The sequence below is a fragment of the Sus scrofa genome, chromosome 10, assembly GCF_054392235.1.
Source record: "Sus scrofa isolate SSC_HxYL_T2T_F1_AM1 chromosome 10, Sscrofa_HxYL_maternal_Yorkshire_Landrace_v2.0, whole genome shotgun sequence".
Classification (NCBI taxonomy): Eukaryota; Metazoa; Chordata; class Mammalia; order Artiodactyla; family Suidae; genus Sus; species Sus scrofa.
The window spans coordinates 89,233,276-89,259,438 of record NC_139392.1 but is presented as its reverse complement, the minus strand read 5'-3'; the positions used below and the strand labels follow the sequence as shown (position 1 = coordinate 89,259,438).

The following is a 26,163-nucleotide window of genomic DNA, read 5'->3' as shown; positions in this document are numbered from 1 at the left end:
TGGAATAGGAGTAGAAAGTTGTTGAAGACCATCAACCAGAGAATGTTCCAAAGAAAAATATTACCTCTACAAGATTAGATACAGTAGAATCTTTTAGTCCATGAAATCATAGATCTCCATTATGCACAAATTACAGACCTTTCAGAACTGTGTAACACAAACCAGCCACTAAGACTTACTTTGTACCACGGACTATCTTAGATCCTATGGGATGAGACAAAGTTCTTGCTTTAATAAATTTTAACTAGTAATTAAAAAAGCTTAATAGTTTCCAATGTTATTTCCTCATTGTAGTAGTTCCAAAGAGATCTTCTCTTTCCTGTTCTGGTGTAATTTAGTGTAGCATGGCTTCTCCATCAGACAAATAAAATAGGTAGATATCAATAAAGATTTACTGAGCCTTGTAGGCACATGAAAAGATGCTCAACATAGTTAATTATTAGAGAAATGCAAATCAGAACTGCAATGAGGTACCGCCTAAAACCAGTCAGAATGTCCATCTACCGATAACAAATGCTGGAGAGGGTATGGAGGAAAGGAAACCCTCCTACAATGTTGGTGGGAATGTAAGTTGGTGCAACTACTATAGAAAACAGCATGGAGATTCCTCAGAAAACTAAAAATAGAACTACCACATAAGCCAGCAATCTCATCCCTGGGTATATATCCAGACAAAACTATAATTCAAAAAGATACATGTGGAGTTCCTGTTGTGGCTCAGTGGTTAACGTATCTGACTAGGAACCATGAGGTTGCAGGTTCGATCCCTGGTCTTGCTCAGTGGGTTAGGGATCCAGCATTGCCATGAGCTGTGGTGTAGGTCGCAGGCATGGCTCAGATCTGGCGTTGCTGTGGCTGTGGTGTAGGCCAGTGGCTACAGCTCCAATTAGACCCCTAGCCTGGGAACCTCCATATGCTATGGGTGTGGCCGTAGAAAAAGACAAAAAGACAAAAAAAAAAAAGAATACATGTACCCCTATGTTCACAGTAGCACTATTCACAATAGCCAAGACATGGCAACAACTTAAGTGCCCCTCGACAGATGAGTGGACTAAGACAATGTGGTACATACACATAATGGAATACTACTCAGCCAAAAAAAAGAATGAAGTGATGCCATTTGCAGCATCATGGGTGAAAACTAGAGATTCTCCTACTAAGTAAAGTAAGACAGAAAGAGAAAGACAAATACCATGATATCATTTATATGCAAAATCTAAAATATAGCACAAATGAACCTATCTATAAAACAGAAACAGACTCACAAACATAGAGAAAAACTTGTGGTTGCCAGGGGCAGAAGGGAGGGAGTGGGCAGTGCTAGAAACTTGGAGTTGGTAGATGCAAATTATTACATTTAGAATGGATAAACAATAAGGTCCTACTGTGTATCATAGAGAACTACATCCAATCTCCTGAGACAGAACATAGTGGAAAATAATATAAAAAGTATGTATATATATATATGTATGAGTGAGTCATTTTGCTATACAACAGAAATTGGCACAACATTGTAAATCAACTATAAACAAACAAACGATTTACTGAACCTTATGCCATAGTCAGGACATGAAAGACCAGACCTAGAGTAGAAATATAGACAATGATCTAAATAATAAAATTTAGGGTCAGGAAAAAATCTGCCAGAAGTTTTGAGTTCACTGAGATTCAAATATTTTTAAAATGTATCAAATTTAATTGTATCAAATTTGTTTTTATAGCATATTTCAACATACTGATTTTTCAATAAATGTATGTTTCGATTTTAAGTTTAACTTCTTCAGAGAGCTAATTTGTTACATAACTCGTTACAAAAATCAGTTACTTTATTATAAAATTACTATAAAACTTATTACCTGAACTACTTGGATTACCAATTTTTTCTTTGAGTGTCAATAACTGAACTAATGACTACTATAAAATCTGTCCAGAAACTGCGCAATAAGATGACAAGAATGTCTGAGGATAGAGTAGAGTGATGGTGTCACAGAGAATGTTTTTTCCCTCCAGGGCACTTTACAGGAGCCTAATAAAAGCTTTATTTACCAATGTTCCATTGTGTCTTAACCACATTAGGAAGGTACACATTCTAAACCCAGGGAAAGTTTTAGAAACATCACATAAGCAAACGAAAGGACATGTAAAAATACATTTTACCTCTTAAAAACCTTTTCAACTTCACATGAGTTAACATTTTCTATATCTGACCGTAATTACAGAATATGCATATCTCTGGGCAGTCAGAACAAAGCCACTTACTTTGGAAGAAAGAAATGCGACATGAAGTAAGAGAGATTTAGGAATTAGTTAGATCTCAGTATTACTTTGGGCTCTGCCACTTACTGACTCTTAACTTTAGATAAGATAATGACCTTTACAAACACATTGAAACTCTCTGAGCCTAAGTTCCTCCTATGTAAAATGGGATACTTTGTACTTACCTTACCAGGTTGTTCTGAGAATTAAACCAACGTGTGTTAAGGGCTTAGAAAGGAATCAACTTCGCATGTGATTACCTATTTTTTTTTTTTTTCTCACCCAAAGTAGAGTTTGTTTATCTTTCTAACAGATTTTTGTTGTTGTTGTTGAAGTTCATGGGGAGCAGGTACAGTCAACCGTTTCTCCAGGTAAGAATTGGCTTCATGTAATTCTTAGAAATAATTATATTATAGAACTTACCTAAGAATCCGTGGACATATTTTTTCCTCTTAGTATGTGAACCTCTCAGACAAAATCCCATCCCCCGTCCATGTCAGTCCAGATTTTCATGCTCTCATTTTGAAGTGTTTACTTCCATGCTCTATGATAATACACAAGAAGTTCTCAATGAAACCAGGCTCAGAAAAGCTGAAAGGCAACTTCTTAATAAGTGCCAACATCTTCTTTCGCCTTCAGTTTTTCAAAGATACAAAAGTATCAAGATCGCTTAGTAAATGACTATAAGTGACTCATTTACAAGGAACTGTATAATTGAAAGTCATAGTAATATTGAATAAGCTTGAGTCTTTTACTTTCCAGTTCATTAGTTATAATGCTGTATTATTCTTACTTAAACTGTGCTTACTATATTACTGTAAAATCATAAGTTACAAAATGAGAGAAATAAGCATAAACTCCATGACTGCACAGGGGTGATATCAGAGCTAAAATGAACTAAAGCTCATAAAATAGAGGTTCTAATTCTATCCCTGCTACAAACTAGTTTTGTGGATTTTTTTTTGCTTTGAAAGAGATTTTAAAATTCCCCCACCACGCAATCCAAAGTATATTTTTGACAAATATCAGCAAGTTAGAAGAAATTTTATAGAAAGTTTATAGAAAGACAACAGATATGACCAGTCACCATAGGAAGTTTATGAAAAATTTAAGAATCAAATGAAAGTGTCCTTTTCTCATAGTTTAGTTTTCTTTCCACAAAACCAAAATGCTTTCCTGAAATAATTGCTAAATACATGAGACTAATTACATTTACCTTCATAAAATGTTTAATTTCATGTATCGTTTTCTTTGTTATAGACTGAAGAAGAGTAAGGAACAAGAAATAATACCCAGAATTAAATGATGATGGATTATAAAATGATGTTAAATGCTTATCTACTGGTAGGGTGGAATCAAAACCAAAAATCTCCTTATTTATAACTCCCAAGACAGAATCATTGATCAGAGAAACCACCAGTAATATTGTCAAAAGGCTATGTGTGTTTTCTCTAAACAATCAAATGTGGCAATTAAAATAATATGTTTTTCTGTATAGACCACTGACTTTGGGTATGTTCGTGTGACCTTCCTGGATTTAGTTCCAATATTCAAAAATTTCACACTAGACTATGTAAACTATGAGTTTCCTTACATTTTTAACACTCTATAATTTAATCCACAACTATGAAAACTATAATTATGAATATTATAGTTAATTTTTATGAATATAGCTATGCCATTAATTCCTTGAGCAATGGCAGTTACTCTATATTAAAACTGAAAATTACACTATATTTATACTTGCATTATGAAATATTTCAAATAGAATAGTATTAGAAAATACTATTAAAAAAATCTGTTACTCTACCACATAGCTTTAAAATGCTTCAATGCTTAATAACTGTCCTATTTTATTCAAAGTAAAACACACACACACACACACACACACACACACACACACACACACACACACATATAGAGTAAGTTGGGACTCCTGACATCAGAGAACTCTATACAGAGGTTATTTTGGGGTTATATATACATTACTCTTGCCATATATTTTAATATTACCATAACCCATGCATTAGACAGAATATTTATATTAATTTTTTTATAATTTACATATAAATATTTTATTAGTTTTTGGTTTATCAGTAATAACTAAATTAAAAAACAATAAAATATTTTATAAAATAGTATTACATTATTATTTAAAAATGTTTTTGAGATATTCTTCATTCATACAGTAGCTCTAGTTCATCCATTTTAATTGCTGTGTTATTTTCTTATGTTAAAACATGAGAGTCTGTCTATCTATTCTCTTCTTGATGGACAAGTACATAAGGTACTGATAAACCGACTCACTGAACAAGGGGGAAAAAAAGATAAAAACTGATTTGGAGCACTTCCCAAGTAGCACATCAAAACTACTTTCAATCTGCCAATGATTTAACAACTGGCTCACAGAATTTCTGAATATTTATCAATTGGTTTTCTGGGGTGAGCTATTACATTACCTATCCCCCCCCTTTTTTCTTTTGTAATGGCTGCATCAAACTGACCAATTTGCAGATATTGAACCATCCTCACAGGCCTGGCATAAATCTCACTTGATCATGGTGTATGAGCCTTTTAATTTACTGCTGAATTCAGTTTGATAATATTTTGTTGAGGATTTCTGCTTCTATTTTATCAGGGATATTGACCTGCAATTTTCTGTGTGTGTGTGTGTGTGTGTGCATGCACACGCATGTGTATGATCCTTGTCTGGTTTTGATATCATGGTAATGTTGGCTTTTTCAAATATGTTTGGAAAAGTTCCCTCTCTTCCAAAGAGGTCCCCCTTCTCTAAAATTTGAGAATTTTTGGTACTAATTCTTCTAATGTTTGGTAGAATTTACCAGTGAAGCTATCTGGTCCTGGAATTTTGGTTTATGAGGAAGTTTTTGATTAGTGATTCAATCTCTTTATTAATAATCAGTCTATTCAGATTTTCTAATCCTTCGTAATTCATAACTTACATATTTTTATAAGTTGTATGTTTCTATGAATCAATTCATTTCTTCTAGGTTTTCCGGTTTGTTGACATATAATTCTTCATAACAGTCCTTATGATTTTTTGTATTTATGTCCTCATTTCATCTATATTGTAGCATACTGCATATTTTTCTTCCTTTTTAAGGCTAAATGAAACTCCGTTGTATGTATACACCACATTTTGCTTATTATTCATCTGTCAAAGGACACAGGTTGTTTCCGCTATTACAAACAGAATTACCATGGATATAGATGTACAAATCTCTCTTCAAGATGTTACTTTCAATTATTTTGGGTGTATACCCACATGTAGAATTCCTGGATCATATGATAACACTATTTTTAAATTTTTTGGAGACAATATGCTCTTTTGAAACTTGTGAGTATGATAATTTTTAAACACTTTTTTTTGCCACACCTGCAGCATATGGAGGATCTCAGGCTAGGGGTCAAATGGGAGCTACAGTTACCAACCTACACCACAGCCACAGCAACGCGGGATCCGAGCCGTGTCTGCAACCTACACCACAGCTCATGGCAACGCCAGATCCTTAACCCACTGAGCGAGGCCAGAGATCGACCCTGCAACTTCATGGTTCCTAGTCATATTCTTTTCTGCTGCGCCACGACAGGAACTCCTTAAACACATTTTGTCTTTATGCTTACAGTGGCTGCTATTATTTCCTTGTTCTAGAAACTACTTCTTCAGTTTTAACTATCCAAATTGAATTTGTATTTCAAGGTCCTACTCAAAATTGACTTTCTTTACAATCCTATTTTTCCTTATCTTAAACCTATCACCCATAATATATGTTGGTCTGAACTAATTTATTCCTCCTCTTAGCCCATTGGCACTTCATGCTTTCATGGCATTTCTTATTTTTAATGTGTGTCTCCTCTGACATTTGAGGAGTGGGCCAAATGCCATGTTATCATCTGGTTTGAGGCTGACAGAAGGTCTGAACAATGACTGAATTCAGTAAGTGCTTGGGTACCTTGATTTTAATAAGAATAATATTAAGTACCTACAATAGTTCTAGGCATACAGCAGGTACTCGATAATGTCAATTTCCTTGCCACCTAGATCTCAAGTGATCAGATGAAGTGTCTAAACCGATTGTGGGCAATAATTCCCAAGTGTCATATGAGCTTTAATATACTTTTCCAAAACACTGATGTTGATTTCTCACTTTGTTAAAGTCTCATCAATAATTGTAATAGATAATAAATAGAGGGGAGGCCTTCACAGTCACTGGAACAGTGTAAATCTTTTTATGCACTGTATTTTTAAACAAATGCACTTTTGTATTCATTATTATAAATTTTGTTAAATTTAATTTCTGAAATATGTATTTTAACATAATTTTGTTTTTTCTCTCATTCATACAGAAAATCTGAAAAAAAAATGTAAAGCTGTAATATTCCCAAACTGTGTTTTGTAGAAGTCTTCATCAAGTTGTTATTGGGTATTTAGAAACACAAGCGGATACAATTCAGGAAACAACAATGAAATCAATTGTTATCCAAGTTTTTGGGATTTTTTTTGAACACCTGTTAATACTTATCATCATTAGGAATGCACTTTGGAAAGTATTATTGTAAGAAAATGAATTTTAATCACTATATAATAAATGCACTTTAATATAAAAGAAGAATGTGAAGAGTTTCTACTGGCACAACAATTTAACAGAATGCAAGGAACATGAATAAACTGGATAATACTCATAAAAAAAAGCCCTGTATCATTTTCTGTCTGCTTTTGGTGTGACTATAAACCCCTTGCAGAAGAATCCTTCATCCAAATCAGACACAGCTTTCTAGGTGTATAACATTTAAACACCACATCTGTATTTATTTAATGGGATCATAAGACTTTAAAAATTTAAATGTGTATATTCTCTAAAAGCAGTGGTGAGGGGGGGCAAAGAAGAAGAAAATGGTGGAAAAAAATTTTTTTTGAGCCACCCCCATGGCATATGGAAGTTCCTTGGCCAGGGATAGAGCCCTAGCCAGCGTTACAACGTACCACAGCTGCAGCAATGCTGCATGCTAAACATACTGCACCACAGCAGAACTCCCGAAAAATTTTCAATAAAAAGTGGTCACACCGATAGAGAGAGATCCCCACCTCTGAGGAAAGTGCTCATGTCAGCCTGTCCCCTTTAATTTGAGTGATGATTTTCATGCTGTTTTCTAAAATCACACTAAGCTGAACAATAAAAATGAGTTTTAGTACCTTAATATGGGAAATAGAATTTCTGTTATTTATCTCTTTAAATAAAATAACCTAAAACAATGAGAAATATTCATCATTTCCTTTGTCCCTGGAATCTATCTAAGGAATGATTCCATTAGTCACAGTGGGTAGAACAACAATAAATGAATATCTCCTTGGAGGTTTTACTGCATAATTTACAAAAGCAGGCAATAATTTATTATCTCCTAGAGATTACTGTCAAAGGACCCAGAGGAATTCATCCACTGCATCTTTATTCAATATGTATGGCAATTATGGCATTTTTATTACTAAATAAAATATTTCCATTAAATCCTTTTGCAGCAATCTTCTGGGACTTTTAAATGATCTTTTTTGGATCTTTGATTAAACTATGGTCTCGTTTCATCAGTTCTAACTTTTCTTATTATTATTGTTCATTAGGTTCTTAAAGTAGATTTTTAGGACCCAAACATCTAAGTTTTTCAATACTGATTAGTGTTCTATTTAGAAGTCAGAACTTGCTTTAGAAAATATTTTTTTAAAAGTATGCTGTGTTTATCAAGAGAAATATTGAGAGGGTAGGTGAGCAGGGACAAAAAGAGGGGAGGAGAAAGGGAGACAGAAATACTTTTCCTAACAGTATCTTCCAGGAAAGTCATGAGTAGTGTGAGGGCTCATCTCAGGAAGCCAACAGGTAACTATTCAGAAATACTGTGAGCCCACTGTTAAACCACTAGCAGCCTGAAATCAGTCCTGGTGTCCTACTCAGTAAGTTCTACATATTAAGGATGCTTCTGTTTGTTTTTTGACCAGGATACCTACTGGACCATGAACATATTAACTTATGTCTGAAAATGTACAACAGTGTATTAAAGGTTCAGAGAAGTATTAGAGCTTTTAAAAAAGCAGTTCATTCATTAGACCAAATAGTTTCCACATTTGTGAAGAGGATATACTTCTTACTGAAATAAAAGGCAGTATTTATGGTGGTTTAAGAATTCAGGAGTTCCTGCTATGGCTTACTGGTAATGAACCCAACTAGTATCCATGAGGACATGGGTTTGATTCCTGGCCTTGCTCAGTGGGTGAGCTGTGATATAGGTTGCAGATGCAGCTCAGATCCCACATTGCTATGGTTGTGGCATAGGCTGGCAGCTGCATCTGCGATTCAACCCCTAGCTTGGGAACCTCCATATGCCACAGGCGTTGCTCAAAAAAAAGAAAAAAAAATTAAAAAATAAAAAAGAAGAAGAATCCAGCCTCTGGAGTCAGACTATATTGGTTCAATGCCTTGTTCTGCCATTTGCTAGGTTCTTAATGGTACAATTATTTAACTGATCTGTCGACTAACATTCCTCAATTGTAAAATTCCATTAAGTATTCAAAGTTACAGATAAAGTATGTAAGGTTACATGCTTCATAAGCCTGTTTTGAAGGTGGGGTGATTTAATATTAAAAATAGAACAATACCTGGAACATAACAAATTCTCAATAGATATGAAGTTCTGTTTTCTTTTAAGCAAATAGTGCTCTCCAGAACTTATTTGAAAACATTCCTTGACAATGTAAAATAATCTATAGGGTGATAAACTATGAGTCCTCTGATTGATTTTGAACCAATTCTGAAGCTATTTCACTTTTAATACAATACACTGAAAGCAATTTAGGCATATGTTCTACAATTCCTCAGTCAGTTTCTATTATAAGAAGAAAACAATTAAAATATGTTTCAATAGAATAGCTTAGCCAAGACATGGAAGCAACCTAAATGTCCATTGACAGAGGAAAGGATAAAGAAGATGTAATATATATATATATATATATATATATATATATATATATATACACATATATACATATACACAATAGAATATTACTTGGCCATAAAAAAGAGTGAAATAATGCCATTTGCAGCAACATGGAGAGACCTAGAAAGTATCATACTAAGTGAAGTTAGACAGTAAAGGACAAACATTATCTGATATCATTTATATGTGGAATCTAAAAATAAAAGGATACAAATGAACTTAGCTAGATCTATCAAGAAAGGGAGAGAGAATACAATATCAGGAATGATAATGAGGGCATCATTACAGATCATACAGCTATTATGATTAGACAAATAAACAAATTCACTGATAAGCATGTCATCCCCAAAGACAAGGATTACAAAATCTGAATAGTGTTATATTTATTCAATAAATTAAATTCATAGATAAAAATCTTTTTATAAAGAAATCTAGTCCCAAATGTCTTGACTGGTGAATTTCATCAGTAATAAGTATTACCTGTTCTACACAAACTTTTGCATAATAGAGAAGAATAATTCCTCAACTCATTCCATGAGGCCAGAATTACTGATTCCAAACCTCACATTGTCTCAACTAGAAAATAATCCCAGACCAATAGCACTCATGAGTGTAGATGCAAAGATACCTAACACAACACTGGAAATTCTATTTTTTTTATGGCTGCACCTGAGGCATATGGAAGTCCCCAGGTTAAGGGTCAAATCAGAGTTGCAACCACAAGCCTGTGCCACCAGCCATGGCAAACCTATGCTGCAGCTGGTGGCAACTCCAGATCCTTAACCCACTGTGCGAGGCGAGGGACCAAACCCGCATCCTTATGGACACTATGTTGGGTTCTTAACCCACTGAGCCACAATGGGAACTCCAATACCAGCAATTTGAATCTAGCAATGTATAAAGAAGGTAACCCACCATCAAAAAAGATGCTCATTTCTTTGCTTTCTTTCTTTTTTTTTTCTTTTTTTTTGGTCTTTTGGCCTTTTTCAGGGCTGCTCCTGCAGCATGTGGAGGTTTCCAGGCTAGGGGTCTAATCGGAGCTGTAGCCTCCAGCCTACGCCAGAGCCACAGCAAGGCAGGGTCCGAGCCACGTCTGCGACCTACACCACAGCTCACGGCAACGTAGGGTCCTTAACACACTGAGCAAGACCAAGGATCAAACCTGCAACCTCATGGTTCCTGGTTGGATTCATTAACCACTGAGCCACGACAGGAACTCCAAGGTGCTCATTTCTTGAACACAAGGTTAAATATCACTTATAACTGGAATCTAATATCCAGCACAAATGAACATCTCCTCAGAAAAGAAAATCATGGACTTGGAGAAGAGACTTGTGGCTGCCTGATGGGAGGGGGAGGGAGTGGGAGGGATCGGGAGCTTGGGCTTATCAGACACAACTTAGAATAGATTTACAAGGAGATCCTGCTGAATAGCATTGAGAACTATGTCTAGATACTCATGTTGCAACAGAAGAAAGGGTGGGGGAAAAATGTAATTGTAATGTATACATGTAAGGATAACCTGACTCCCTTGCTGTACAGTGGGGAAAAAAAAAATATATCAATCAATATAATTCATCATACTAATTGAAGTTTTTGTATTGGTCTTTTTTTTTAAGAATGATACAGCTTTTAAAGTATATCCGTATTTTCATGGCAAGCCACATGTGAAAGTGTGTGGCAACTGACTGAACAAGCACTGGCCCTTTTAAAATTAACTCTACCTAAGTATTCAGCTGTTTATGTAACACAAACATCTTGCTCCGTTCCCATTACTAACTAGAAATCAGATGAACATTATTTTAATGTTATGTAATATGTTTGTCTAAAGTCCTTAGGCATATGTACCCAAACTATCTGCTATTGAGTTTTTTTAGGTCACATTGCCACATGAGAAAGGTGGTGAATTCAACCTACTATGCCAGGTTCAGAAGCTTCAAGTGGAAAAACCCTACAAGTTGAGGCAGTTTTGTCACAGTTATCCAAGGCTGCAGAACCTACAGGGCTGGAGCAGGTGATTGTGAAACCCAAAGCAGCTGGTGGCAGGAAGAGGCTAAGCTGTGTGAGAGCATCTGGCTAATGAATTGCCAAACACTGAGCCAGGGCTAGGTACTGATCTACTTACTCAGTAAGGTGCAACTGCAAAATATGTCTCTCAGTCTCCCTTTAGAACTGAACTCCCAAGGATCCTCCAGCTCCCAAGCCTTCTCAAACTAGGTGGTCTCTGACTGACCTGAGTTAGTCGTTGGAGTCTACAGGTGGAAACAAAGTAACCACATCACTTACTTTTCTCTGTTGTTTTTACTTGCGTAATATACACACAACTTGCAGATGACTTATACGTACGTGCAAGGTGTGTTTAATTAAATTCGTTACTCACAGGGAAATATATATACATGAGAGAGGCTTCAAATATATTCACACTTTTTAAGTTATGACTTCCAAGTGAACATCATTTTCATTACGTTAAAAAATAAGAATAGCCACTCTTACAAGTACACTAAAGTAATTGATAATCAATATGCTTAGTACATAATACTAGATTAATTAATTATTTAGTATTTATTTTACCAAGAAACCTATGTTTTACTGGTGGTCAGATGACCAAACTGTGGATCTTATATTTAGATGAGGAGTGAAAAGAGCAAAGAGCTTGCTTAGACGACCTTGGTTTGTTCAACACAACTGGCTGAAACTGGCTACTGCACACTGGGAACTAAAAAGTCTCACTGCCACAGAGATGCCTAGGTGTTACTTTTCCTTCCTTCCCTGTTTTTTTCTTTCTTTTCTTTTCTTTTTTATAAGCATTATGAGTGTGGAGTCTCTTTCTATTGTGAATTCACTCATCTATGACTTTCCTAACGAATCATTGCTCTGTGGGAAAATGCATGTTTACAGGACACTTTATGCCCTCTATTTCTCTGCTGCTAAACTCTCCCCGGGATAAAACCTACTTTATATTTGTACTACATCAGTATGCTAGAACTGTCATAACAAAGTACTACGGACCAGGTGACTTAAACTGTTTTCTCGCAGTTCTGGAGGCTGGAAGTCTGAGATCAAAGTGTCAGCAGGGTTGGTTTCTTTCAAAACCCCTCTCCTTGGCTTGCAAATGGCTGTCTTCATGTTCACATGGCATTCTTCCTCTACATGTATCTTTGTCTAAACTTCCTCTTCTTATAAGGATATTTATCATATTGAATTAAAGCCCACCTTAATGACCTCATATTAACAAAACTACTTTTCTAAAGACCCTGTCTCCAAATACAGTCCTGGGGGTTAGGACTTCAATCTATGAATTGGATGGAATAAAATTCAGCCCATAACACACACAGCCCATGGTCCAAATGGTGTGAGTACCCATGTCCCCTTCCCCCAATGGCAAACAATATCCCAGTGGAATATCATGTTCTTATCTTTGATATTTCTGTTCTTTCTTATGCAATATCATGTCACTTTTATATATAATTTTACTTCACATATATCTCCAAAACTTGCTTGCAAAATCATTGAAGGAAGAATCTATGTTGAAAACTACTGGGTACACAACAAGTATTGATTTATATACAATGATATCTGAAAAGACTATGGGCTAGCAAATTATTTTTCCCATTCTTGCACTAGAGTTATAAAAAGCATATATTTTTTGAATCTAACAATTTTATTTTGATCAAAAAATGGATAATAATTTGAAATCATCCTTTCAATGCTAAGACATACTTTTAAACAAGTAGGTTAATACATTCTTCTCTGACTCATCCCTATTACCTGATATGCTGTAAGTTATGGGCTTTGCCAAAGACTGGCATACAAAGGAGCAAACTGAAAATTTATCATTTTCCAGTGTGGTAAGATTCATTTTTTCATTCAATAAGGATTTATTGCTTGGCTATGATGTGCTATGTATAGGGCTTGGTGCTGGTAATACCTTAGTGAACAAGACACAGATATGCTACAGAATAGTAACTGAGTTGAGATTTTTTACATCTCAACCACTTCAGTGCATATTAGCATATGAATGAACTATACAACTTATTTTCAGTCACAGTTTTGGTCTAGTCTTTGATATTCTCCCTCTATCATGGGAAATAGCTTTTCTTTCATAAGCAGAAGAGGAGCAGGATGAAATAGAGAGCTCTGCTACTCCTTGGCCAATTTCTTTATAAAATTACATTTGAAAATATCTATTTAATTGGTCCCTCCAAGGCCTGTAAGCTGAAAATTTATGGGCTCTTACATGGTGACAGGTGAAAAGTGGTCCAAGTGATTTTTGAAAGGTTCCTACCAAAATAAATGAGTTTTACCAGTGATATCTCCATAAGGTCTGCTGACAGGTAAGGATTCAGAAACTCAGGGATTTACATTCCATTATACTTAGGATGCCCTATTAAAAGAGGACTATATGATGCACTCTGGACCAATTACAATTTTCCATGGCATTTTCTAACTGGAAATAGAAATTCTATCCTTCTCATGGTGGATTCTCTGGAATGGGATGCTTGAGAGCTGTGTAGTCATGCAGAGAGTAGCACTTCTGAAATCAGCAATGATGGGAGATTAATTCCACACAGAGACCCTGGATTACACTTGCTATACAAAGTTACACAATCTGACTTCTTGTCACAACCTTCAGGGTTGTTTCTCTGGTCTAAGCTACCCTCTCTTTTCACCTGCTACTAATGGCTTTCCTTTCTTCTACCTTTATCCTTTTAAAGTACTTTCCTAATAAATTATCTAAAATGATCTCTTTCTTAAAGCCTAAGAGGCAATATATTTCTGCTCAGCTCAAAACTCTCCAATGCTGTCCATTTTACACAAGTAAAAAGAGAAGTCTTGAATAGGGATACTGAGGCCCTACTCTATTTGTTCCCAGTACCTAGAGTGAAAAGATTGCAGAGGAGAGCAGCAGAAAATGAAGACAGTGAGGTAAAGGGGACAGATCGAGCAGGGCTTTGCTTTTCTGCAAACACACAAACTACATTTCTCCTTAGTTATTCCTCAGCGTACTGTGTTTTTATCCCACATATCCACATATTATTTTAAGTCTTTGCTCAAATGTTGTTTTCAGCAATCTCTGACCTGACTGTCCCATTTAAAATTCAGTAACTTGGGGGTTCCCGTTGTGGCGCAGTGGTTAAAGAATCTAACTAGGAACCATGAGGTTGCGGGTTCGATCCCTGGCCTTGCTCACTGGGTTGGGGATCCGGCGTTGCTGTGAACTGTGGTGTAGGTCGCAGATGCAGCTTGGATCCCACGTTGCTGTGGCTGTGGTGGAGGCCAGCGGCCACAGCTCCGATTCGACCCCTAGCCTGGGAACCTCCATATGCCATGGGAGCGGCTCAAGAAAAGGCAAAAAGACAAAATAATAATAATAATAATAATAATATAAAATAAAATTCAGTAACTTTCTGGTACTTCTTATCCCCCTTCCCTACTTATTTCCCTTTACACCAGATTAAATTACTTTCTTATGTCCTTATGTACATTCTTAATATACTTCTATTGTATTAACTATCTATATCATCTAGAACACAAGTTCCTATCCCCAGTATCTAGGCCAGTACTTGGTAGGAAGGTCATAACATTAAATATATAGTTATTCTAAGAGTGAGTGAAAATGATGAGCAGAGCTCTGGATTGTGTAACTACCAAATCCAAATTTACTACTACTAAATCTCTCTGGATTTAGAGAACTACCAGTTAAGCTTTGCAACAGTACTCAGCCAGAGGTCTACTTTCACCTTTGCCACTTGACTGTCAGAAGTTCAGTATAAATGGGTATGAGGTCAAAGAGACATTAGCATAAAATCAAAAAGTTCGTAAAGTTAGAATTGCAACTTTGGGTTGAGTCTTGGATGGGCTATTTCAGATGGAAAGCATGATTTAAAATACATTATATATTTTCACTAAATGAATCAAGGTTAAAATACGTTTTATAAATTTCTAAAGTAGAAATTAAATTCCATATCAAGTTCCACTGACACACAGTTGTTGTGAAATATATATTGGAGTCTTCTGAGGACATCAAAAGATAGTGAATGACAGTCTTCCTTGGATAAGTTCCAGGAACTGCCTTGCATACAGATCATTCAGGGATTTTTGAAAATGTAGGTTTAACTCTGGGGCTTGCAATGACCTAGGCTTTGTAATCACAACTATAGATATCCTAGATTTTTTGCCTGTATTTATGCACCATTTGCTACTTTGAGCATTAGACTTCTTCATCTATATCTTTGCCATGAATGGCACACAACATAAGCACCTCAGAGAGGCCCCCATTTCGGGAATTCATTAATCCCTAAGTTACTACGTAAATAACATCATCAGTTCCATCCTGAGTGCCAATGCTGCACATAAGACTGGAGAACTATGTGATGGCAACTGTCATGTGATTTTTATTACACTGGGATAATTAGACCATCCCTCATTCCTAAAGCCAAGTAACAACGTATAAATTAAACCACATTTTATGGCTGTAGGATTGAGAAAAAAACAAAAACAAGAAAGTTTTTCTCAAACATGCATTTTGGGAATTTCTTTCGTGTGACATTAAATTATCACTTGTGTGTTCTGCATTCTGATGTCATCTTCTTCACCTTAAGGGTTACATTTCATCACAGGAGCTTAAACTGCCCTGTAGGCAAAGTCTACTATAAAAAAAGAAGCAAGAGAGAACACATAAAAGCAAACACAGTTTAATGTCCTAATTAACAGTCAAAAATATAATAAAAAACTTGATACATGGAGTTCCCACTGTGGCACAGTGGGTTAAGCCATGGCGAGGGCCACTGTAGAGGCACAGATTCAATCCCTGACATTGCTGCAGCTGTGGTATAAGTCACAGTGGTGGCTTGGATTAGATCCCTGGCCTGGGAACTTCCATATATCATGAGTGTGGCCATTTAAAAAAACTAATAAGTGAGTGAACGCAGCATCATTTTTGCTCGATAATTTTAATTTTAGTTACTCAAAACCAAAAGTGAGCAGAATCTATATAAATAAAGGCTTGAAATCTAGGATACACTAATTACTAAAGCAGAGTTTGGTTTTGCTTTGTTGTCTATTCTCATTTACCTCCTTGGGTTCAGAGTACAGAATCTCTAACACACTTAAAGATTATTCAGTCATAATGCATCAAGCAATTATTAAGTCCCACTAAGTCCCATGGGCTGTTTCTAAGCACAATTCTCTTAGTACCCATTTGTTGGTATTCCAATAAAATAATCTGTGTAGTGTGCTTTTCCTGGCACTGTTGGGTCTAATGGGAGCCTGTTTAGCCTTAAATGTCACCACTGTTATTGCAAAGCCACAAAAGTTCGTCCTGGCCCACGTGACCAGGGCTTAATAGAGAAGAGTCAACTAAGTGAAAATCAGAATGTGTGTTTAAATAGAGAAACCTGGTGAAGGCTTGAAATGTATTTAGTCTACCAACAGTCTTCTTTATGTTTTTATTTGGGTTCTGTGGGACTGGGTTTCTGTGTGGGAGCTTTGATGCTTTCACTGTAGGGAAATACATGTGTTTTCTTTGGCAAATTTTAAATAGAGCCATAGAATGGCTCAAATACTATAGGAGAACTGTGCAATGAATTCTATGTAAACATAACAATTCATATATACATATATATAATTTCCTATATATAACGGTGCAATTAACTGCTTGTCTTTTCCAGAAGTTTGTGGACATGTAGTAAATGTTGGGGATAATTTTGATTATGAGTGCACACTGGCTAAAGGTAATATGAATTCAGAGTGATGTCTCAAAAGCACAAACTAAGAACAGTTTATCTAAGGAAAAGGAAGGAAATTGTGGGTACCCTGGTCCTGGTCTTTGAGACTGTTCTCTGCGTGGGTACAGGGGTAGGGATGGCCATTTACAGAAAGAGCTGAAATCTTAGAGAAGATCCACATCTGACTCATCCACGGGACGGCTGCACTTTTTTCCTCAGTAAGATATCAAGCCTTCGACATTGACAAGGACTGCGCCTGCTAACTTCAATCCGCATGTCTTTCCAACCCTTTTTTTCTTCAACTTTTTCTAAATTTCTCTTCTCTTCATTGTATCTTTTTGTCTTTTTTTTTTTTATTAATTATTATTTATTGAGCCGCTCCCGCGGCATATGGAGGTTCCCAGGCCAGGGGTCCAATTGGAGCTACAGCCGCCGGCCTACGCCAGAGCCACAACAACGCAGGATCCGAGCTGTGTCTGCAACCTACACCACAGCTCACGGCCACGCTGGATCGTTAACCCACTGAGCAAGGCCAGGGATCGAACCCGCAACCTCATGGTTGCTAGTCGGATTCGTCAACCACTGCCCCACAACGGGAACTCCCTCTTCACTGTATCTTTTACAGATACCAATGTATTTAGATTTAAGTTTTAAAAAAGGTTGTTTTTTGATTCTATATTTTATTTCACTCTAATTTCAAGATCAGTGTGATATAGATTTTCAAATTTAGTGAATAGGTGCAAATCCACATTTTCTCCTATTAAAAAATAAAAAAAAAACCCACTCTACTACTTGAAAAAAATAAAAAAGGAAACAAACGCAAACATAACATGCTACAGCTTCCCTTTAGCATTAAGATAAAACCAAACTCCCTTAAAACGGTAAATCTCTCTCCCCTGGCCTTTCCTCTCGCACCACCATCTTCCTTAGCCTTATTCCTGTCACACTGCACTTCCTTCAATGCAGAATGACTGAGAAAGTCCAGGCCTTCACCTCCGCTATTGCCTAGTTCTGGAGAATTTATAAGCAATTGCTTTCATCATGTGTCCCAAAGCTAAGATATTGATTTTGCTTACATTGGCAGTCTGGAATGAATCCTAAAAATTTACTAGCTGAGCGGTATAGCTTATGTCCCCTACAACTATAGTTATCGTTGATGTCTTAATGATTTTATTTTGTCCAAGACTAATAGTATTTGGAGGAGATACGTCCTTTCTTTCTTTCTCTCTCTCTCTCTCTTTCTTTCTTTCAGCTGGAATCGTATCATACGGAAGTTCCCAGGCTAGGAGTCACATCGGAGCTGCAGGTGCTGACCTGCACCACGGCCACAGCAGTGCCAGTTCCAAGCTGTTTCTGCGACCTACACCACAGATCACCACAATGCCATCTCCTTAACCCACTGAGCAGGACCAGGGATCAAACCTGCATTCTCATGGAGTTTAGTCAGGTTCCTTGCTTTTGAGCCATGATGGGAACTCCCCTTTTAACATAACTATTCAATATATTTCCTTTAAGCTCTTATCTTTTCACACTGCATTATTATTTTATCTAGAAACAGGCACAATAATTTTGATTATATCTATCAAAATTACATATATGCTGACCTTTTAATCCAGCTATTTCATTTCTTGGGATTTGACTAATGTAAGTTTTGGAATGTACATAATTTGGTTTATTATAAGGCTATTTGTTTCATTATTAAGATAATAAGAGATTAGTAACAAAATACATGTCCATCGGTAAGGTACTGGTTAAATAAAGTATGATACAGTTATATCTAAAGCTGGACTGAACTTACTTACAAAAAAGAAACAGACTCACAGACTTCAGAAACAAACTTATGGCTGTCAAAGGGGAAAAGCAGGGGGGAGGGATGGATTGGGAGTTTGGGATTGGCACGTGCACACTACTGGATATGGGATGGATGGTCAAGAGGGACCAGCTGTAGAGCACAGGGACCTCTACTCAATATTCTGTGATAACCTATGTTGGAGAAGAATCTGAAAAAGAATGGACACGTGTATATATATAACTGAATCACTTTGCTGTACAGCAGAAATTAACACAACACTGTGAATCAACTACACTTCAATAAAGTTTTTTAAATGTAAAAACAAACAAAAAGAATGAGGAAACCATATTCTGGCATGGAACATATTCTAAGATGTATCACTAAGTAAAAACAACAAGGTACAAAAGAATACATATAAAATGTGAGAAGAAATGAATATACTGCTTAGGCTATTTCTATTGTCTGGACATAGACTGCTTCTGAAATAATCACAAGAAACTTCCAGGAGTTGTAATCTCCAGGGAAAGGAGATAAGAGCATTTAAAACAACAACAACAAAAAAAAAACCCTAAAACTTTCCATGTATACAATTTAGAACATTCTGAATTTTAAACCATGTAAATCTATTACCTGTTCCTAAATAATTAAAATTTCAATTAAAAAAGAGGGGTGTTTCCAGGCGAAGATTAAATGTGTGAATCTACCTTTGCTTCCTCTTCAAATCCCAATATAACAAGAATTTTCGTTCTCTCCTGCTGCTGTGACAAATGATCACAAATTCAGTTGCTCACAGCATAAATTATCTTTCAGTCTGTCTGTCAGATCCTAGCACAGGTCTCACTGGGCTAAAATCAAAGTGTCAGCGGGGCTGTGTCCTTGGTGGAGGCTCAGGCGAGTCTGCTTTTCCTTTGCTCTTCCAGCTTCTAGATTCCGCCCACAGTTCCTGGCTCCTGGCATCCTTCCTTCACTTTCAAAGCCAACAGCACTGCATCTTTCTGATGGTTCTTCTAAATTCACATCTCTCTAACTACAGTTTGGAAAGGTTCTCTGCTTCCAAAGAATCACGGGATTAGTTGGTGCCAACCTGAATAATCCAGGATAACTGCCTATCACAAGGCTGTTAACTTTAATCAACTGTGCAACCTTTCTGTCATGTAGCACAGTCACAGGTTCTGGGGACTGAGGCATGGAGACCTTTGAGGGGTCGGGGGAGGGAGGGGGAAGGGATTATTCTGTCTACAGCTGACAGTAATTTTTATTAGTTTTTAATGATACAAACCCACAGGAATGAGGAGACTTGGAAAGGGATTTTGGAAACTGGAATACACATAGAAGTCAGGTAAAGACCTAGAAGTCTAGAAGCCTAAAAGACCGAAAAAAAAAAAAAATTCTATGCATGCAGGAGGGGAAACTGAGAACTAAGCATTGTTGTATCTCAGAATCTTCCAATGTCCTAAATAATACGGTGCTGCTTACCTCCGGAAGTGGGAATGAAGCAAGAAGAACTTTCCATAACAAGGATTCTTTGAAAGCATTTAAGAAGCCTGTACATTCCCCAGGTCTTCTCCACCACTATGTGAAGTGAAGCTGAAAATCACATCCTCTCCCATGAGGGAAAGACAAGATAAATAAAACCAATGGTCTTGAGACAAAGGACAGGAGGCCCAGGTAAGGGCGGAGATGTCCTACTGATATAGGGTAACATGTTAGATCTGAGGACCATGCCCGCTTCCCCCCAGTTCTCTTATCCCTCTGGGCTCCTAATACACTTGTAGCCAGAAATGGCTGCAGATTCAAAGAGCCATCCATGGAGAATGGAACCCGCCCAAGGGAGACAAACCCAAGGATACTGATATCAGAGGCTGTGCAACTAAACATCCCAGCCAGTGTCCCCGAGAGCAAAGTTTACTGCAAATCCTACCCCTATATGCTTAGGGCACCTTCCAATGATAAGTTAAGCCTCCTCACTATTAATTATGGTATGAGGTAATATAGAAATACTAGTTTTCTGAAGAAAGCCCCCAAGTTGAAACTAGAGGCAATAGTAAGTAAACAGAAAACAGGACCTTGGAGAAAACAGAAACTATGATGGGATATAAAATCTTAGAAAACAGTTATTTTTAAGAAGGACATGATATAGCCATAAAACAACAAAATGCCACATAAAGGTAACTTCTAATTAACAAGAAAAGAAAACAACTCTTCTAGTAGACATGGAAAACTCCAACTCACTGAAATGGTTTAAAGATGGAGAAAGCAGAGCAAAATATAAAACAGTGAATAAACAGATAAATAATGCTTAAAAATATTAAATGACTAATCTGGGAGGTATACAGCATCTGAACAAAAGGAGTTTAAAATTAAATGTTTAACTTGAAGAAAATTTAAAAATTAAAACCAAAATGAGCCACAAGTAACAAATATATAGTTATTTTGCAATAAGAGACTAAATTTTGTTATTCACACAACTGTAAGGCAAACACGAAAAACTTCCCTTTGATAGTAGACAAAATGTCACTTGAAGGTTAGCCTGTAACAAATACAAAATTTAACATTATTGTAATTTAGACAACCTAAAAGCATGAGATAAACATTAGATGGGGAGAAATACGAAAAATTTTTAATAATAAATGAAGGCAAGATAAAATATTTGTAAATCTAACAATCTCTTATGAGAGCAAGGGGCAAAAATAATTAACGGATTGCTGATTTTGGAAGACTAATTGCAAGAAATTTATACCACAGCAGAATTTAGGTTTCACATTGGTGGAGAAATAAAAAAAGTTGATGGAAATAAACACTTGGAGTAGTTTATAGAAAATATATTTATAGGTCGTCCTTTAAGGAACTGAGTTTTTAAAAAGTAATTCATTCTATTTCACAAGAAAAATAAATAAATTGAAGCAGAGTTGGAATTAGAAGTGTGAAGAATATACGAGAAGGAAATTGGAAGACCAACAATGGAAAATTTTTATTTAATAAAGATCAGTTTCTAATATACACAATATTTTTAAGAAAGTGATGTAGAGGATTTCAATTAAAATGGCCTTTCAGATAATGCCTTGGTCTGTTTATCAAATACTTCAGTTCCTTCCCCCTTTAGTTGTTTATTTAAAGCATAGGTATTCATTTAGAATTATAAATCTGATATAATATAAAAATGCCAATTCTTAAATAATGCATGCAATTTCCAAAGAAAGAACCTCATTTGCTTATTAACAGAAAATATTGGAAATAAAATTTTTACAGGAAAGTAAATTGACAACGCCTCAGAATGAGTTCTGTACCATTTCCCGGAGAGAAAGTTATGAATTTTTTAGCAAGAGCTAGCCATTGCTTGGCAGAGAACTGGTTATCTGTTTGGGCACTTGCATTCTCATAATTCATCACCCATAGAACAGCTGAGGTATACTTGTAAACATAAAAATCTGATCACTGCCTGCTTCACACTTTTGACGGCTTACCCACACACAGAATTGTTGCTCGTTATATGGCTACACACTATGTTTCATAATCCTTTCACCTGTTGGTGGAGACTTGGGTTGTATACATTTTTGATTCTTATTCATAAGTCTTCTATGAATGTTTGTTTGATCGCATCTGCATGGACATGGTCTCTAGAGTAAACACTTCGGAGTGAAACGACCAAGTCATACGTAAGTATGTTAAAACATTTTAAAAATGGCTCAACTGTTTTCCAAAGTGTTTGCAGCATTCTGCATTCCACTTATAGGGTAGAAAAGTTCCTGTTCCTCCTCATTCTTGTCAACATTTGGGATGATTAATATTTTAAATTTAAGACTTTCTAGTTATGTAGCTAAACCTCACTGTTTTATCTAACATTTCTCCTGTGACTTACAATATTCAGCATCTTTTCCTGTGCTTCCTTGTAACCTCTGTATTTTATTTGGTGAAGTATCTGTCCCAATGTTAGCCCATTTATTTAATTATTTTCTTATTATTGAGATTCGACCTTCTTTAAATATTACAAATGCAAGTCTTATATCGTACATGTGCTTTGTAAATATGTGCTCCTAGTCTGTGGCTTGTTTCTATTATCTTAACATTATCCCTCAAAGAGCCAAAGGTTTTAATTTAGGTTGTCTAATATATCAGTTAGATTATGCATTGTAAATTGTATTTAAGAAACCGCTTTAATCATAAGAACCAAAAGATTTTTTTATGTTTCAGTCTAGATACTTTCAAATTTAGGTTTTAAATTTAGAGCTGTGATCTTTTTATGAGTTTATTTTTGTATGGTATGTAAAATATGCATCCAATATCTTTCTTAGTCTTTATGCTATTGCCAAACAATGTACTATATACATGGTTTAAACCTTTCAACATATTTTATTATTTATTAAAACAATTGCATTTTAAATAGATTTCAGTAATATGAAAAATAGTTTACACAGTAATCCATATATACATACCACTCACAATTATCGACATTTTGGGGGTAGGGTATGAATGCTTGTAGGTCCATAATTCCATGTGACACAATTTTCTTCTTCCTGAGAGACTCTCTCTCAATTTTCTTCTATTGTGAGGCTGCTGGTGATGAGTTATTTCAGCATTTATATATACGAAAAAGGTTTTACTTAGCCTTTGTTTTTGAAAAATATTTTTACTGTGTATTACAGAATTGCCGGTTGACCTTTTTTTAGTAATGATCTTCCATTGTCTTTTTGCTTACACTATTTCCAATGAAAAAATGCTGTATTCGTTTTGATTCTTCTGCATTTTGTTGTTGTTTTTTTCCCTCTGAAACATCTTAAGTTTTCTCTTCATCACTGTTTTGAGTAGTCTGAGTGTGATAAATGCCTGATGTAGCTCTCTTCATTTTTCTTTTTTGTTTTGTTTTTTGGGTGGTTGAATTTGGGGGTTCTATGGATTTAGAGTTTTCATTGAATTAGGAAAAATTTGAGAATTATTTATTTGAATATTTTTCTGCTTATTTCCATTCAAGAATTCCAATTACATGTGTATTAGTCCATACAATTTTTCCAAAGTCCACAGATGCATTTTAATTTTAAAAAGTTATTTTTCTTTTTTCTGGTCTAGTTTCTATTACATGTCTTCAAGTTCACCAATATTTTCTTGTGTATTAAGTTCCATTAATACCATCTAGTATAGTTTTCATCTCTAGGAGTTTGGTTAGCATTTACATTGTGAATTTTACCTTGTTGGATGCTTTATATTTTTATGTTTCTGTGAATACTTATTAGCTTGCTTTGGGATGTAATTCAGCTACAGTTGTTTTAACAATGTGTCCCTTTGGATCTCGACTTTTGATTTGTTAGGTGGGATTGGGGCTTTTGTAGTGTATGTTTAATTATTCTTTACTGCTGGGGTGAGAACTTTATCAGCCTTGCCTTCCCAATGCCTTTGAATTATGAAATGTTCAGTCTGATGAGATAGATTCTATTCCCAGTTCTGCATGTGCTCCAGGGACTGTTCCTTCTAAACCCTTTTTCCTTCTGGCCATAATAGTTTCTTGGCCCTACGTGCTGACAAGTACTCTGAAGATATTTGAATGGGACTCTGGAGAGACCCTAGTCTGCTCTTTCTGTGAAGCTCTCTTTTCTTCAATATGCTGCCTCACAAACTAATCAACATATTCTCACTGGACATTCAACTCTGTCTCCTCAGCTTGGGGACCTGGCAAGGCTCTGCCTCAGTTCTCTCTCTGACACAGTCTGGAAACACTCTTAAGATAGGAAACTGGGGCTCAGCTCATTAGTTTTCTATTCTTTAAGGGTTATTGTTCTTTTCAGCTGACATATTTGTTTCATGTATTCTGTGTGGTTATTAGTTTAAGAGAGGAGGATGAAACCAACCCCTGTTTCTCAGCTTTGGCTGGAAACAGAAATATGGATATATGTTATTTGTCCTTTTGAGCATGTCTTCAACACATCAGTTTTATTTTAGAAAATTGCTTCTGCCCTACATTTATTCTGTAAGGCCCAGATTGGGTTCTTTATCCCTTTTCCAACTGAACAAAAAGAGCTACCTATACAGATAAAAAAATTTACCATGTTCACAGTGGATACAGATGCCAATATACAAAAACCTAACCCTATTTTAAAAGCATGTATGCAAACACACTAGAAGTAAAGGAATACTTCTCAGGATGACAATTTTAAAATAACACAGGATATATCTATACACATGCGGACTTTCTAGAATAGTTTTGCGTGTTGGTAAGGATGTAAGTCTGACTGGAGAAGTTTAAAAAGAATGGCAAGGGTAGGGAGTTCCCATCTTGGTGCAGCAGAAACGAATCCGACTAGGAACCATGAGGTTGTGGGTTAGATCCCTGGCTTCGCTCAGTGGATTAATGATCTGGCATTGCTGTGAGCTGTGGTGTGGGTCGCAGACGCGGCTCGGATCTGGCATTGCTGTGGCTGTGCATAGGCCAGTGGCTACAGCTCCGGTTAGATCCCTAGCCTGGGAACCTCCATTGCTGTGAGTGCAGCCCTAGAAAAGGCAAAAAACCCCCAAAAACAAAAAAGACCAAAAAAAAAAAAAAAGGAATGGCAAGGGTAGACAGAGACAACTATTATAGAAACCTGATTCAAAAAGTTTTGCTGTGAACACAGGGAGATAAATGGGAATTTAGCTAGAGAGAAATCTGGGCTTGGAAAGGATCTTTAAGGACAGACGTTAATAAAGTATATATATGTCATGAGGAGGATAATGAGGTCTAGACTAGAAGCTTCAGAGTCCATTAATGCATAGTCTCAGTGAGGTAAAAGTAGTAGTGCTACACAGACTAAGTGGCTGGAAGAATAGCAGGTGTTGGTCAGATTTGACGAAGCTTTGAATCAAGATTTCAAAAGCTGTGCTTACAGTGTAGGAGTTCCCTGGTGGCCTAGTGGTTAAGGATTTGGCGTTGTTACACTGTGGCTTGGATTCAGTCCTGGCTTGAGAACTTCTGCGTACTGCAGGCATGGACCAAAAAAACAAACAAAAAGTCATGCTTACAAAACCAAGTGCAGAATTATGGAAGTTGGATTGACAAGGATTATTAGAGTGGAGGGGCCCATGTTTTGATGGATTATCTATGAATAGGTTGAAATGAGCAGAATGGTAATGGAGATTAAAACGAGAAACAAGACCATGAACTCTAGGGCTCAACATATCAGTAAATGGTTCAAAGTGGCTGGGTAGTTGGTAATAACAGCGACAACAAAGGAGGGAGAGATGTAATCATATAGCATAACAGACTATTTTTAAGAAAAGATTAAAAAATATAATTTATAAGTGTAAATGAGGAACCCTTGCCCAATCTCCGGCCCATGATAAAGCATGAGAATGAGAATCTGAATTTCCTGGAAGACGTGGGAGTCTACAGATGGCTGAGTAAGCTTTTTGAAAAAG

The 26,163-nt window shown here is 36.2% G+C and overlaps 1 long non-coding RNA gene across 2 annotated transcripts in view; it reads right to left on the bottom strand.

The window, feature by feature from the left end:
- The window catches only part of LOC110255714 (uncharacterized), a 754,959-nt gene that overhangs the window by 345,272 nt on the left and 383,524 nt on the right, over nucleotides 1-26,163 (bottom strand). For both annotated transcript variants that reach the window (XR_014818117.1, XR_002336416.2), the window contains one exon: nucleotides 2,680-2,800. This is a non-coding gene — a long non-coding RNA (uncharacterized LOC110255714). The remainder of the gene's footprint in view (nucleotides 1-2,679; nucleotides 2,801-26,163) is intronic.